Here is a 15939-nt window from a genome sequence, read left to right as displayed (position 1 = left end):
TCTTCTTCTTCTTGCCATCGAACTTCTTGGGTTTTAGCTCTGGATGCAAAGACCAGCAATGTTCATCATCATGCCCATCCTTCTTGCAATGAGTGCATGAAGGTTTGTCTTTCTGTACAACGTTTGCCTTCCTCTCTTTCCATTTTTGCTTCTTATTTTACTTGTTCTTGCTTGCAGTGGGTTTTTATGATCCCCTAATCTTTGGGTTCACTTTCTTGCCTCTAGCTTCTAGATGTGTAGCCTGAACTGATACCTCATCTATGCTAGTAGGGTTAAACACGAGAATGGTGTGCCTCAAATAGCTATTCAGACCACCTATATACTTCAACAAAGTTTCAGGAGAGTCTAGAGAAATGCTAGAATTAAAGCTCTTTTTCTAAATTCTTGGGTATAGCTTTGTACACTTTGGCCCTTTAATTGGTGAAGAGTTTTCCAACTCCTCATCGCTTGTTGCATATAAGCTAGTGGATAGAATTTTTTTTTAAGGGTAGGAACAAATTCACTCCAGGTAGAAAGAATTTTACCATGCTTCTTCAAATCAACTTGTGTCCTGCCTTCCCACCACACTAGGGCAGTTCCTCCAAGGCAAAGGCTAGATAGCTGAATTTTACTCCTTTCTAAATCAATGTTCTACACCCTGCAATACACATCAATTTGTCTAATCCAATTATCTATCTTTTATACATTTAATTCTCCATCATAGATTGGCAAATCAAACTTTACATCTAATTTAATCAAATATGTTTTCTTCTTTTTATTTTTAGGGCTAGAAGGAGGGGTCGATGGAGGAGGCTTTTCTCCTTTCCCTTTGCCTTCTAGATAACAATCTAGAGGAGGTTTCTCTGTTCCTTTGTCTTTTTTGGAGGTTGAAGGACTTTCACCTCGACCTTTCTTAAATTCTCGATACATTTCTTCCACCATGGCTCTCACAGTCATGAAACTGTCCATGAACTGAGAGTCTAATTCCAAGGGAATTTCTTCTACCATTTTCCTCCTAGGATAGACTCGTCCAATTTCTGGGTTAGCCTCAACCAATTATTCTTCTCCTAATTTGATCTTTGACCTAGTTGGCATTCAACAATACAACACAATCCTGTCTAACCTAAACTTAAAGCTCTGATACCACTTGATCTGATAATGAGATCTTAAAAAATTATTAAGGTATTACAGACTCATGTGCATGGATTTGCTTATGTTACTTTGTGCAATGGATCGATAAGATTGCGAAATGCATAGAAAATGAAGTAGTTAAAGAACATAATAGACAAACACACATGAACACAACAAGTTTAATAAGGAGTTCACCCAACACTCTTAGGCTATGTCTCTGGTCCAGCCTTTAGTGGTGACCTCTCTATTATGTCTTCAGAAGCAAGGTTTTTACAAAAAGTGAGCTCAATTTGAGTCTCACACAACAGATACACAACAACAAGGCTTTACTTGGATCCCCCCAAGTCTTCCTGAGTACACAGACTCCTCACAGACTCTTTGTCTCTGTTTTCTCTATGTCTCAGCACTGCTTGTCTCTGTTTTCTATCTTCTATGGCTTTAAAGCCAATTGGTGTTGTCTGTTCATTTCCTCTTCTCGAGCTCTCTTGCTCCCATCCTCTGTCTGCTCAGACCCCCTTCTGAGCATTAGCAATCATTGCATAATGTCTTCATGGAAGGTGGCCACCTTTCCCCAATGGAAGGGACCATCGGGCCTTTGAAATCCCAAAAAATAGTGTTTTCTGTTTACACAGAGAAACACCATAAAACACAGGAAAAATCCGCCAGAACATTTTTCATCAAACTTCAAATATTCATAAATCTGCACTATATTCCTATCGGGTCCACCTCTATATTGTGATCGCATCTCCACCATTGATCTGATGGATCTTGATCCAACGACTAAGATTCATTTCGGGCGGCTCATTCGTACGGGGATTAACTGCCTGAAAAGGGTGGTTTTCTCTCTCAAGGGCTTAGACACGTGGCAGCCAATGTATGGGCTCAGTCCAAGCTCGGCCAAAACCTATTACCGCCTTCGGTCCTCTCGAAACCCCACTTGTTTCGTGGTTTCCTTTTATATTTTAAAATAAATTAAAACATGAAAATCCTGCTCATATCGGACTTGAAATAATATGTAATTGCATTCACAAACCCTTTTGGGTCTGATTTCATCACATCGATGCATTTTCTTTTGTTTTTTGTTTATTTAACGAAAATGTGATTTACATTGAAAAAGCCCTTTTTCCAAACTTGAAAATATATCAAATATCGTTTATAATTTTATCGGGTCCGGTTCATCGAAGTCGCATTTGTTATCAGCCCTGCTCCCTTTCTTTGCTCCGATTCGATATTGTGATATCGCAATCGCATATCACCGATCCTCCGGGCCACGGTTAATTCCATATATATATATCAATGATGCGATAGCGCGCTTAAATCTTGATTGTTGATCCACGCGCATAGATCAACGACTCTCGTTTAGTCACGATGATCATTGTCGCACTTCCCATATAGTCACCTCTGATAAACTCTGCCTGTCTTTGTTGATTGCGATATGCTGATCAGATCTGGACAGTTGATTGGCCAGATCCGACGGCTCTCATGCAAAATAGTTTTAAATCGTCGATTCTCTGTTTTTCAATGTTTTCTCTATGTTTTTGCCTCCCGATAGTGTTATCCAACTTTTCCAAAAGTTCTTCTCATGCGATAGTTTTAAATGTTTGAAGCCTTAGAGGGTGTTTTGGATCCATTTTGAGTCACATACGGAGAACATAGATTTTGGTCAACATATTCTATATAAGGCATTGAGATTGTCACGGTCTCAACTTCAGCAGGGGATCCAAGATTTTCATGCAGGTCTCCTATTGGACCCACAGAAATAGATTCACGAAGTTTTTCTTCATCTTCAGCCCCAGTAACTTCCAAACCCTTTTCTTCATCTTCAGCCCTAGTAACTTCCAAACCCTTTTCAAAGGGGAATTTCATTTTGCAAGAGGTATCATAATTGGACTGATCCTTACCTTTTCGCTTTCTCTTGGAAGATTTACTACCTGCAGCTTGCAAGTTACCCATAGCAACAAATTTATGAAGTTTTTTTTCATCTTTAGCCCCAGTAACTTCAAAACCCTTTTCATTTGGGCATTTCTTTTTGTAGGAGGTACCATAATTGGACTCATCCTTACTTTCTCACTTTCTCTTGGAAGATTTACTACCTGCAGCTTGCAAGTTACCACAATACTAGTTTCACTTTGATTTTTATTGGCATGAGTAGATATTCTCACTGATTACATACTAATATTCACCGAATTTTTAATAGAAAGACTACCTACAGCTTGCAAGTTACTACCTTGCTCATCTGCCTTACATTCTCCTGATAGTTTTGAAGCCCTTGTTTCAGTTCGATTTTTATTGGCATGGGTAGATCTTCTCGCTGATTCTAAACTAATATTCACCACATTTTTAGCAGAAATAATACCTACAGTTTGCAAGTTACCACATTGCTCATCTGCCCTGCATTCTCCTGAAATTTTTGAAACCCTAGTTTTACTTCGATTTTTATTAGCACGAGTAGATCTTCTAGCTGGTTTCAAACTAATACTCACCAGATTTTGAGAAGAAAGTTGTGGAGAGTTTGTATCCAATTCATTTAATCCCACATTCAGATTCAAAAAACACAGTACAACATAGCATAGTCAGAAATCATGTTGAAGCAACATCGTGATTTACCCCCAAAAAAATCACAAGAAAACCCTGTCCTAGCCAATTTGACAAACAATGTCCAGAAGTAAGAGAAAAAATTATGGTTATATGGTATGAGAATAGTGATTTGTAACCACTTTCTGGTATTTATTTAGTACCTCAATTAATTTTTAAATGACCGATTTGAAAATTAGTCCAAAACCTTACAAGTTACTAAATCTAATTCAGAGCCATTAAAATCCAAAAAACACAGTTGAAATGAAAACTATTCAAATCATAGTCAAAACTGAACATTTGTTGAAATTCCATACCTCTGTGTCTGAAGACATAACCCAATTTCCATCTGTCCAAACCTGATGAACACGAACATATTTGATATTATACTCCTGCTGCGCATTGGTATTCTGGAAGTAAACAACATATTTATTACTGTGAGTGCGGAGGTCTTTCACAACTCCCTTCCACCACCCATCTCGATCATATGCATCAACAACTTTGTTAATGCAGAAAAATTGCCTATTCAGATCCGATGGCTGAGGTCTAATATGAGGGAGTGCTACAGTCTCTCTCAGTTGTATTCAGTTTGCCTTAAGTTTTTGTATTCAATCATGAATTCATTGCGACTTCTCACCTTCTCGACAAAAGTGGTAGGAAACCAGGCTCCCTTGAAGCCTTTTTCATTACTTGAAACCTCAACCCTATCACCTAATTTAAACCGCAATAATGCATTGCTCTTACAACCTTCCCTCATGATGAGTCAGGTGGTAGTTGGAATTCAAATTATGTGTTGTGGAAATAGGCTTTGCGAATCTATTAAAAATCACTATGTGAATAACCCAACTAGGGAAAATGAAAAAACAAACAAATGGAGCGATACCATATTAAGACTTAAGGGTCTAGCATTTATATGAAATCTGGGTCATTCAAGGAGCATGGTCGGCTATAAATAGATTTGATTTCTTGTTCTTCGTAGATTTGAAGTTAAGATGGATTTGTCTGGTTTAATTTTTCCCTTTAAATAAGTTACATTCCACATGAATACCATGGGTTAATACCATAGGTCAATACCATGGGTTCTCAATACCATGGGTCAATACCATGGACCAATACCATAGGCCATTATTATTATTTTATTTTATAAGGTTATTTTTATTTCGTTATTTTTTATTTTACTTTATTTTGACCAATTAAAATGTTTAGCTTACATGACATTAATCTTCTTATTTAATTTATTTTTTTTAGATTCTATTTTTTTTTTTTTTTATGTAATTTGACCTAATCAAAATGTTAAACATCACATTATAACATCACTACCATATGACAAACACTAGGAGCTAGTTCTCGTGCAGACCACTCGGTTCTACCATCTGCCCATGACTGTGGTTATTACACACTCCCCACCTAGTTGACTCCCTCCACCTACTATCGTTTTCCTGTTCCATTACCTGACATCAAGGTCATCAGTTGTTGTCTGGGAAATTGTTTTTCAGCACTTTTTTCTGGGCAGCTTTCCTCGCGGGCTGTTGGTTGAAATGGAGGAAGACATGGTTGATTATAGTGAGGACCCATACACCTCGGTGCCCATTTAGACAATCTTCCCCCCACAACTATCTGTCACCACTACCAACATTTCACTGCAGATTCCCTCACCATTGGTCAGTGATCTGAGGGTCTATACAGTTCCGAATATCCTTCATTTTCACTTCTGGCTCAACTATTTCACCCTTCGACCGGTTCATACTCTTCCTCGTTGTTGGCTTCTAGTATTCCTGACAATGCTTTTCTCACTCTCGGGCCTAATTTTTCCCTGCCATCCCCGTCTTCGCTTTAGTTTCTAGTGACCTATCTGGACCTCTCCTCTACTTCATTCTCATCGGAGCCCCCTATTTTCCCCTCCTCTAGGAACCTATTTCCTCCCCTCTCCATGGATCAGGACCCTCATATGCCCCCTTCCATATATCTCTCATCTTCCATCCCGCTTCCCCTGATGTCAAACCCTCCCACCTCGGGCTTTTTCGTTGGTACCTCTCCCCCTCTCCCAGATTTGATCGGGGGACCTCAGGTGGGTAGTGTTATTAGTCCTACTCCCTCACCATATGTTATTCCCTCCACTAGCAAGCCAGGAAGGCCTACAAATAAGTACAAAGGAGTCAAGGCTGGGACTAAGAAGATCTCTCTCACCTTCAGTGACGATCTCCAGATGGGTGATGTGATCGATACCTCTAATCAGGTACTAGTTGGGTGGGTCTGTGGCAGAGCATACTTGGCTACTCGTCTACGTCAATGAATTCTGGAAATTTGGGGTCAGGTACTTAATGAATTACCATATATGGTAACTCTATCTCATGGTTGGTTTGCGCTACGCTTTCAGTGCCCTAAATTCATCCCCTAGGTTTTATCAAAGTATTGGCATATTGAGTTTTCTTTGGTTCTTCTCAAGCGATGGAGTCCACTCTTTGATCTGGAGCATGAACATTTGGGGGTCTACCCTATTTGGGTTCTACTACCAAGATTACCACTTCACTTCTGGTCGGAAGATGTCTTCAATAGAATTGGGAATGCCTTGGGTACATACTTGGACTATGACAAATCCTGCATTGTCACTGAGAACATGGCTACGGTGCGCATCTTGGTGCATCTAGACACAAGAGAGAGTCTAGAGGAGAACTTGTAGATTCACTGGAGAAATACATGTCATGTTCAAATTTTAGACAATGAAGGATTACACTATCAATGTCGGCAATGCCACAAAATCAGCCACTTATACAATGATTTCCCTCTTCTTGCATCCAGCTTTGCTTCGGTGGTTCGGCCGGAACATGCTGCTGAAGAAAATCAGGTTGACATGCGTGGCAAGTGCCTTGCACAGGCCGATGACCATTTATTGATGTCTACTCAGTCGAACCGTGGGGCTCGCATGGAGAATGTTCGCCCCCCATCCCCACGTATTACGATATCTCGTGCGGCTGTGCCACGACTGCCTCTAATGCGGGTATTTGTTCCATTGCACCCTCTCTAAATTATGTTATTTCATCTAATTACATTCACAGTGTATCCATTTCACATTGCACTTCTGCACCTGCATTTTTTCCTCCCTCTATTTTGTGCTCATTGGCTCTCTCCCTGCCTATTTTTACCCCCACCCCCCCTTCCATACTAGATGTTGCCAGAGCTATCTCATCTATCGAGCCTTCCATTGATTCTATCTAAATTCATCACTATAACCTTTGTTCCCTTTCTCGGAATTCTCTCGGTGATCGTTACGGCATCAGAATATTCCCTCCCCCTTCGCCTTCTAAAACTACTCGGGGTCGACACTCCAATATCTCCAAGGCTATATTCGAGGTGGGACTAGATGTGGCTCATGGTCGACAACCTACTATTGACAAGGTCCTTAGAGCTCTGACCTCTCCTCCCCCTAGTTCCCCATGAAGTGGCTATCCTTGAATTGTCATGGGTTGGTTAGTCCCGCAAAGAAACTAGCCTTTCGTCGTTTGATTGATACAAAAATAGTGGACATCATTTTTCTTCAAGAAACACTTGCATCTTGTACATCAATCATCCCCACCCTTGAGGCCCTTATCCCGGGTCAACATTTTAATGCGTTGGATGTTCGTGGGCGATCTGGTGGCCTGACTCTGGGATTCAATCCTCGGGTTGTTAAACTATTGAATATTTTGGGTGGGGAGCGTATCATTGGTGCTGATATTTTTACTTTGAATTTGGGAAGGAGCTGAGACTTATCAATGTATATGGCCCCTTCATCAACTGGGCACATTTTTGGAACAAGCTCCTAAATCACACATATATGCAAGCTGATAATCTCATTATTGGGGGTGACCTCAATTTCTCTATTGGCCATGTGGAATCCTGGGGTCACAATGCACAACTCGACCCACTATCTGAACATATCATCTCTCTGTTGGAGGATCATCATCTTTTTGATATCCTCATGGCTCAGTTGCAACCTACCTAGCGTAATCGAATGACGGGTGATGCTTCACTTTCCAAAAGGCTGGATAGATTCCTTGTCAAGGAATCTCTTTTGGAAATTTCTCTATAGATGGGATAATCTTTCTCTATAGAAATTTCTCTATAGACCAGCTAGCTTTGATAACATGTAGAAATTCTGCAAATTCTCTACAAATCTCACTTTGAGACCTATGTAGAAAATCTGACTATAGATTAACCCGATAATGCAATATAAATCAAAGCAGAATACCATAACCTACTTCTACTATCAATTTGCGGAAGCTTAAAGATCGATCAAGATTGAGCTGAACACATATAACCAGAAGAAGAAGAATCAATCATCCAAGACACATGAAAATACTTTGGGGAAAGCCTCAACTAAAAACTCCACTATTTGTATTATCATACAAGGAGGAAATATCTCAAAATTACACAAAGCCTTAGCTCTCACTACTAACCAGCTCTTAGTACAATCCTCTTGGATGCTCACAGGAAAATAAGGCTTCTCACAAGCCTTCTCCTCTGCCCTCCAAGCCTCTGATTTCCTTGTGTTTTTTCTCCTAGGTGATCCTACTGTTACCAAGTGTAACACTGATCACTCACACTGATCTCACACCCTATAAAACTATGCAATCCTCAAGGAACCTTCCCTTGACCACATGGATGAGTTTCCTTTATAGGAAAACTAATGCAACTGATAGTACATTGTCCCTGTCTTTAATCTCAACTGGTTCTTTCTCTGAATAGACATGTATGAGTTATTTATGAGAGAAGCTTTAGTTATCTGGAGTACACTAGTTTGATGCATGCATGAATTAACTGAATGAACTCACACTTAGTTCCTTAAACAGTTTGGAACTAATTTAACTGGACTTAACTCAGTAAACTGAGTTAACTAATTACAACTCAAATATAACTCAATATTATCTCCTTAATTAAGGGATAATCTCCTTAATTTAAGGGATAATTGTTGTATGACTTCAGAAAGACTTCTAACTTGAATTTCTCCAACTAATTAACTCAAGATGAATTAATTAATTATTTTTCAAGCAGCTGGTGAGACTAAATTCGAATTTTAATTCTCAATTTTAATTCAAGGAAAAATTAAAATTGGAATATATTGGATTCTATTTTTATCATTTCTTGTTGCTATTTTCAACACTCCCTCTCAACAAGAAAGGAATTCAACTCGATCCCGATCCTGAGCCTTTGGAATGTTTTGCATGCAACACTTCTCTCTAGTGTTGTTGCTCCAAAAACTCCAAAAACAAAAAAAAAATCCAACCTGAATCTGAATGATGCCTCTATCATCAAAGTCTCTGACTTCTATTGCCTCTATCGACTAAAAACTTTGCGCTTCTGCTGACTCAGCCTTTCTGCACTATTGTCAATCCTTCTCTGTACTCTTCAGTATCTGACTTCTCTAGCCTCTGTCACTTTGATCTCTGTCTACGAAAATCTCACTGATTCCTCCCGTTACTCTATACTTTGGGCTCCCATAGCAAGGTACGATCCATGAGATAAAACCTCTCAATGGACCCTGCCCAATTTCAGCCTTCTTGGGACTATCACTTCACATTGCCCCACCTCATACCTAGAGGTATGGCTACATGTGATCCCTCTGCTAACTTGGCTCAAAATTTCCCCCTACTAGAGGTCTTTGCATGAGTGGATGCCTCCACTCGGTCTCCTCTCAACATCTCCAATTGTGGCTCCTCTATAATTGTCTGAGACTTCTTCTAGGGTTGTATGTTGAGAGGTAATTTACTCTCCCTCTCAACCACCAAGTCTCTAACATTTTCCTTGCTCCTCAAGGCTTTGCATGCATCTTGAACCTCAAGAGCATATAGGTTCTTGACTCGTGAATCAATTTGTTTCACCTGTCTCATGGTGATGTGTCTAAGGAAAACCTTTCCCTTACTGAAAACAACATCGTAGCTTTTGTCCTCCAACATCGCGATCGATACCAAATTATTCTTCAGTCCAAGCACATATTTCACATCTGCCAAGGTGATAGGAGCTCCATGCTCCCTCTAAAAAGCAATTGTGCCCACTCCTGAAACACTAAACCTTTCATCGTCACCCATCTCTATGCGCATCTTGAGGTCTTTCTCCTCCAAGGTATTAAATAAACTTTTATCACCGGTCATATGGAATGAGGCTCCAATGTCAAGATACCAACCACAACCCATCATCAATGACACCATGCATGTGATGAGGGTAAAGTCCATTCGAACTGAGAGGCTAATGCCTCACCTTCCAATTCTACTGAGGATCCCTTCTCGAACTTCTTCGATGGGAAATTAGTTGCATAATGACCCATCTTATGACAATTAAAGAATCTCACTTTAGACTTGTCAACCTTCTTCCCTCCACGAGAAGAATTTGATTCGGAATGGGATGCCTTACCCTTCCATTTCCTTGCCTTACTTGCTAAGGCCAAATTTTCTTCATCATCATCCTTGGATGAAGAACCATCTCGTGTGCTCTAACTAATCTCCTCCTGCATGATATCCGACCACAGTCGTTCCCAATTCGACAGTCTCTCCCTTCCATTCACAGAGGCCTGGTAGCTATCCTAGCTCTTTGGAAGGCCGAGGAGAGCAAGGCTCACCATATCATCATCATCAGTAGTTATTCCCACACTACCAAGCTCATCTCGGCAGGTGGTGAGCTTGTTTAGATATGTGGAAATAGTATTGCTACTCTCCATTTTGATTCTTCGAAGATTATCCTTGAGCGCCAATTTCCTCTGGTCGCTACTGTTTTGGTAGAGGTCCTTCAATGTCTTACACATTGAACATGGAGTATCCTTCTAATGGAGACTCGAGACAATATGGTCTCGAACTCCCTCAAGGATGATTTGTCTCACCCTCTCCACACACTTCTTCCATTCATCCAACTCTTGTGCATTAGCTGAACCTGACTTTGGGATTTCTTGATCAATGAAATCCTTCAAGCCATTGTCTTCTAATACAGCCTCCATGTGATCTTTCCATGCTATGTAATTCGAGCTGCCATCCAAGGCGTACTCGAGTCTCAAGCCATAAAATGCCATTGACCAACTTGAAGTATGATATGAATTCGATTTACACCTGCAACCCTGAACTTCAAAATTCAAATTCTCTTCTTCGTATACTATTCACTGCTCTGATAAACTCAGCCTTGATACCATGTAGAAATTTCTCTATAGACCATCTAGCTCTGATACCATGTAGAAATTCTGCAATTTCTCTACAAATCTCACTGTGAGACCTATGTAGAAAATCTGACTATAGATTAACTCGATAATGCAATATAAATCAAATGAAAATACTATAACCTACTTCTACTATCAATTTGCGGAAGCTTAAAGATCGAGAAAGATTGAGCTGAACACATATAACCACAAGAAGAAGAATCAATCATCCAAGACACATAAAAATACTTTGGGAAAGCCTCATCTAAAAACCCCACTATCTGTATTATCATACAAGGTGGAAATATCTCAGAATTACACAAAGCCGTAGCTCCCACAACTAACCAAATCTCAGTACAATCCTCCTGGATGCTCACAGGTAAAAAAGGCTTCTCACAAACCTTCTCCTATGCCCTCCAAGCCTCCTATTTCTTTGAGATGTTTCTCCTGGGTGATCCTACTGTTACCAAGTGTAACACTGATCACTCACATTGATCTCACACCCTATAAAACTGCGCAATCCTCAAGGAACATTCCCTTGACTGCATGGATGAGTTTGCTTTATAGGAAAACTCATGCAATAGATAGTACAGTGTCCCTGTCTTTAATCTCAACTAGGTCTTTCTCTGAATAGACATGCATGAGTTATTTATGAGAGAATCTTCAGTTATATAGAATACACTAGCTTGATGCATGGATGCATTAATTGACTTAACTCACAAGTAGTTCCTCAAACAGTTTGGAGCTAATTTAACTGGACTTAACTCAGTAAACTGAGTTAACTAATTACAACTCAAATATAACTCAATCTTATCTCCTTAATTAAGGGATAATCTCCTTAATTTAAGGGATAACTGTTGCATGACTTCAAAAATACTTCTAACTTGAATTTCTCCAACTAATTAACTCAAGATGAATTAATTTATTATTTTTCAAGTAGCTGGTGAGACTAAATTCCAATTTTAATTCTCAATTTTAATTCAAGGACAAATTAAAATTTAAATATACTAGATTCTTTTTTTTATCATTTCTTGTTGTTATTTTCAACGTGCTCTCCCCAAAAAATGGGGTGGATGGGGCATGAAAAATCTAGATGTATTTGCAATTGCTCTAGCAACGAAATTGGGATGGAATGTACTTACCTCTAGGAATCTTTGGGTAGAGGTGGTCTCCCAGAAGTATATATCCCCACTCCATCCCCTTGACTGGATTTGACAACCTACTTGGGATAGATCAAAAATTTCAACGATTTTGAGGGTGGTCCTTAACTCACTTGCATATATCAGGGATGGACTGACTTGGAATATTGGCAATGGAAATCTATTACGCATTGGGTTGGACCCATGGACTAGATACGGGAACGCTCATCAACTACCCCAGGATCTACTACACTATCTCTCAAATGTAGGATTTACTAGACTTGCCCATATTGTTGATTAGGGCAACACTTCTATCTTTAGAAAAGCCTGGAAATCTTCAGGCATATTGGGCATCCCTCCCATTTGGCATACCATCTAGAAATCTTATACAAATTATCTTTTGGAATCCCATGCCTGAATCGATGAGGGGGGGGGGGGGGGAATGAGCTTATATGTGCTCACTCACTTAATGGGAAATACTCCCCAAAGTATGGTTATCTTTGTATCTTTTCGGATCACAAGCCTCCTATCCCTGTTTGGTGGTGGAATGTTCTCTAGAAATTAAAGACACCACCCAGAGATGTGTAAACCATGGGTTGTCAAAACCTGGAGCCCAACAATAAATTTATATGGTCGCATTGATATTTAATATATTTATGAGGTTGGTTTTTGTGGGGTTTAGTTTTTATTAGGTATGAAATTCAAGAGTCGTGGAGAGTGGTTAAGGGTATGAGTCACTTGTGGGGAATCAAAATTGTTCCAAGAAACGTAGAGTCCTTGCACAATCCACAGTTGAATAGTTCATTTTTCCATCTAATATGTGAGTTGGCTCCTACATCAATTGGACAATTCATTTTTCTATTTTTCCATCAAATATATGAGTTTGTTCCTACATCAATTAGGAAATTTTCATTTTTCTATTTTTCCATCCAATATGTGAGTTGCCTCCTACATCAATTGGAAAATTCATTTTTCCATTTTTCCTCCAATATGTGGGTCAAATCTTAATCACCATTAAAAAAAAAATGAAAGATAACTTCAAAATTAGTGAATAATCAGCCATAAAGGCCACATCTCATAGGTGTACAGTTCAATTTTCCATTCTTCCATCCAAAATATGGGTTGGCTCCTATGTCGCCATAAAATAAATCAAAGATAGCTTAGGCATTAGTGAATAAACTTGGCATTCAATATTTGGAAAGTTCATTCTTCCATTTAATATGTATGTTGGCTCCTAAATCACAATACTCTGCATTAACTACTATGACTACTATGACCAAGTTTAAGTTCATAAAGTTTTTCAAACTCAAATATGACAAGGTCAATGTAAAGAACATATCGTTTTGCTAAGAATGAGGAAGGGGGCAATTGTGTTTTTCGCCATGTTCCTTTATATAATTTACAACCCATTGGCAAGGCCTCCCATGATTTGAAATTTAAAATTGAAGGTTTCTTAAAAAGGTTTACAAGCTAGTTTATGTCTTGTGGGCAATGAATCAAATTTGAAAAAACACATACACTTAATAATTTTAGTTAAGTTTCGTAGATATAACCAATGAAAAATAGACAATATGCAACATCACACAAACAAAAATTTGATGACGAATTCCACCCCTCTTAGGCTACATCTTCATGTCCACCTTCCAATGTTGGCCCTTTATATTATATGCTCAAAATGTCAATTGCATCAACATACAATGCTCAAATCACAAAAATAATGTCTCCATTGTGTCCAGAACACCCAAAAACTGCTCTGTAGGTTCTTCTTGGTCTAAAAAAGGCTCAAAATTTGCCAATTTAGGCCTCCTCCATTTCTCTACTATCTATCTTGTAAATTCACCAAACTGGCAAAACTAACATTTTCCTTGTTATGAAACTAGCTCACAAAAAGATAGAAAAGATAGATCAACGCCTTAGAATTCAGCCTCTTCGAGGGGACAACCTCCTTTACATTACATAAATGAACAATTCTTGGATGATTCAAATGACAAAACCTCCTTTCTATATATAGGAGTCTAAGGAGTCACAATATAACCAAGTCGACCTAACAATAATAATATAAAGGCACAAAAATAACAATAGAGGGATCTATGGGGCACAACAATATTAATAAGGGATACAACTACAATAGTAATGGAGGCATCATTAGTATTATAGGGACCTAACATGCCCCTCTCCTTCAAAAAAGTGTTTTCCTCAACGCTTGAGTAGTTTTGGATGCTTCTTTATAAAATTCTCATCCTCCCATATGGAATCTTCAGCGGATAAGTTCTTACACTTGATGAGATACTCTGAAATGGATCAATTTCATAGCTGTCAAGTTCTTGTTTCTATGACTGCTTCCGGTTTCAATATAATTTTTCATTCCTCATCAAGCTCTGGCAATATTGTTTGAACTAGGAGCTTGTCACCTATAGCCTTCTTTAAACATGAAACATGGAAAACTAGGTGCACTCGAGAAGCTGCAGGAAGCTCCAATTTGTATGCCATAGTACCAATCTTTTGCAACACCTTATACGAACCATAATACTTTGGTGATAATTTATTATCCTTCTTAGCTTGTTGAGGGACATTTGTTTATATGGTTGTAGTTGTAGGAATACCAAGTCACCACATCAAAACTTCTTTCGCTATGATGTTGATCTGCTTATTGTTTCATTCTATTCTGTGCCAACATAAGGTTATCCTTTAAGAGTTGGAGAACTTGTTGTTGATGCTCGATGTGATGTTCTACTGCTTGAACCTTAGAATTTTCTCTTAAATATGATGTGATGGATGGTGGTTGATATCCATAAAGTGCCATAAATGGGGTCATTTTTGTTGCAGTATGGAAGGAATTGTTATACCACCATTCAACCAGAGGCAACCATTTGACCCATTGTGTCTATTTATCAGATACAAAGCAACGAAGATATCCTTCCAAACATTTGTTTACTATCTCAGTTTTCCCACAGATTGAGGATGATAAGATGAGCTATGAGCTAACTGAGTACCAAGACAAGAAAATAATTATGTCCAAAAATTTCTAGTAAAAATGGGATCTTTGTCACTTACAATAATCTTTGGGTTTCCATGTAGCTTTTGAATTGTTTCCATAAATGCAGTAGAAATTCTACTGGCTTTAAATGGATGTGATAATGCAAAAAAGTGTGCATACTTGGTAAGTTTGTCAACTACCACCATGATGACACTATTTGCCTCAGACTTGGGTAAACTTGTGATAAAATCCATTGAAACCTCCTCCCAATGTTGCCATGGAATGTATAAAGGTTGTAATAGAACTAGTGTCTTAATTGTTTCAGCTTTATTTTGTTGGAAAACCAAACATTTTGCCACAAATTTTTAAATATCTTATTTAAGGCCATCCCAAAAAAATTCCTTCTTAACCCTGTGGTAAGTTTTTAAAAATCTTGAATGCCCTCCTAAGGGAGAAGCGTGCAATTCCAAAAGAATCTTTTGTTTGAGTTGGGAATTCTTACAGAGGCATAAGCGATATTTGTACCATGACAAATCATTTTCCAACTAAATGTATCAGTGGTACTGGAATCTTGTTGTAACTTTCGAATAAGTTCCCACACTTCTTCGTCATTCTTCCATTCCCCCTTGCTTCGTTTATCCAATCTAGTTGGATAATAGAAATGGCGCACAATAATTCTTCCACATCCTCATCCTTTCTTGAGAGTGCATCTGCCACAACATTTTGCTTCCCTTTTTTGTAGATGATTTCAAAGTCATAACCCAACATCTTTGTAACCAAATTTTGTTGTTCTTCAGAGGATAATATTTGTTCTAAAAAAAATTTAAGGCTATCATGATCCATTTTTACCTTGAAGTGTCTTCCCATTAGGTAGGGTCACCATTTCTTAAGTGCATGTAGTATTGCCAACATTTCCTTGTCATAAATAGCTTCGTGTAAATACTTTCCCTTGATTGGACAACTTTCGAAAGCAATGGGTCTTT

Source organism: Pinus tabuliformis, chromosome 4_2, assembly GCF_031772625.1.
Source record: "Pinus tabuliformis cultivar Carrire ecotype Pingquan chromosome 4_2, CPIR1, whole genome shotgun sequence".
NCBI lineage: Eukaryota > Viridiplantae > Streptophyta > Pinopsida > Pinales > Pinaceae > Pinus > Pinus tabuliformis.
The sequence above is the reverse complement of the archived record's forward strand: the minus strand, read 5'-3'. Positions refer to the sequence as shown.